This window comes from Nannospalax galili, unplaced genomic scaffold (genome assembly GCF_000622305.1).
Source record: "Nannospalax galili isolate Female #2095 unplaced genomic scaffold, S.galili_v1.0 scaffold881, whole genome shotgun sequence".
Lineage (NCBI taxonomy): Eukaryota > Metazoa > Chordata > Mammalia > Rodentia > Spalacidae > Nannospalax > Nannospalax galili.
In genome coordinates, this window is record NW_008344709.1 from 1,211,695 (window position 1) to 1,213,932 (window position 2,238).

The following is a 2,238-nucleotide window of genomic DNA, read 5'->3' on the forward strand; positions in this document are numbered from 1 at the left end:
TCTAAGTGCCTACATCAAAAAATCGGAAAGAACAGAAATAAATGACTTAACATTGCAACTCAAGACACTTGAAAAGCAAGAACAGATGAAACCTAAACCCAGCAGGCAAAAAGAAATAAAAAGAATCAGGGAAGAAATTAATGAAATAGGAACAAAGAAAACAATAAAAAGAATGAACTAATCCAAGAGCTGGTTCTTTGAAAAGATAAATAAGAATGACATACCACTAGCCCAGTTAACCAAAATAAAGAAAGAGCACCTCCAAATCAACAAAGTCAGAGATGAAAGAGGAAACATCACAACAGATACTGGAAAGATACAGAACATTATAAGGGAATACTCTAAGAACCTATATGCTACTACATTTGAAAACCTAAAAGAAATGGACGGATATCTGAAGGCATGGGAACCACCAAAACTAAACCATGAAGAGATTAACAGCTTAAACAGACCTATAACATAAAAGGAAATGGAAACCATAATACAAAACCTCCCGACTAAAAAAAAGCCCAGGACCAGATGGATTTACAGCAGAATTCTATTAGACATTTAAAGAAGATGTACATCCAGTACTACTTAATTTCTTCAAAAAGATAGAAATGGAAGAGCCCCCAAATTCCTTTTATGAAGCCAGCATCACTCTAATACCAAAGCCTGGTAAAGATACAAACAATAAAGAAAACTATACACCCATATCCTTAATGAACATAGAATAAAAAATTCTCAAGAAGGTACTTCAAAGTGCATACAGAAACACATGAAAAAAATCATCAACCATGATCAAGTCAGCTTTATACCAGAGATGTAGGGATGGTTCAATATACGTAAGCCAATAAACATCATAAATCATATAAATGGGCTCAAAGACAAGAACCACATAGTCATCGCAATAGATGTAGAGAAGGTCTTTGACAAAATTCAACATGCATTTATGTTCAAAGCCCTAGAGAGAATTGGACTAGAGGGAACATACCTCAACATAATTAAATCCATATATAACAAATGCACAGCCAACATCATCCTAAATGGAGAAAAACTGGAAGCATTCCCAATGAAATCAGGGAACAGACAAGGCTGTCCACTATCTCCACTTCTCTTTAACATAGTGCTGGAAACTCTTGCAAGAGCAATAAGAAAAGAGGAGGAAATTAAAGGAGTAATAATTGGAAAAGAAGAGATCAAATTATCCCTTTTTGCAGATGATATGATATTGTATCTGACATGCCAACATTCCACCAATAAGAGTACATGAAAACATTCCCCTTCAAAATAGCTGCAAAAAACATAAAATATCTCAGAATAAACCTTACCAAAGACATTAAAGACATGAAAATTTTAAATATTTAAAGAAAGAGATTGAGGAAGGCATCAGAAGATGGAAAGGACTCCCATGCTCATGGATTAGAAGAATTAATATTGTGAAAATGACCATCCTACCAAAAGCCATTTATGGATTTAATGCAATGCCAAACAAAATCACCACAATATTTTTCACAGAATTGGAAAAAACCATCCTAAGATTCATATGGAAGCACAAAAGACCTCGAAGAGCCAAAGCAACCCTGATCACTAAGAGCAATGCTGGGGGATTACTACACCAGGTTTAAGCTGTATTACAGAGCTATAGTTATAAAAACAACATGGTACTAGCACAAAAATAGACCCATTGATCAATGGAACAAAATTGAAGACCCAAATATGAGTACATGCAATTTCAGGCACCTGATATTTGACAAAGGGGCCAAGAACATTCACTGGAGGAAAGAAAGCATGTTCAGCAAATGGTGCTGGCAAAACTTGATCTCCATCTGTAGAAAAATGAAACTAAACCTGTATCTTTCACCTTGCACAAAAGTCAATTCCAAATGTATCAAAGACCTCAATGTGAAGCCTGAAATTCTGAACTGTTAAAAGAAAACATTGGCAAAACCTACATGATATAGGTATAAGAAAGGATTATCTGAACCATACATCAATTGCTCAAGAAACAAGGTCAAGAATCAACAAATGAGACTTAATTAAATGAAGAAGCTTCTGTACATCAAAGGAGGCAACCAGGGAAGTGAAGAGAAAACCAACAGAATGGGAGAAAATCTTCACCAGTGACACATCTGACAGACGTTTAACATCCAGAATATATAACGAACTAAAAATGCAGAGAATTAAGATGAGTAACCCAATTTGAAGATGGGCTAAGGAGCTGAACAGAGAGTTTTCAGAAGAAGTAAAGATGGCTAA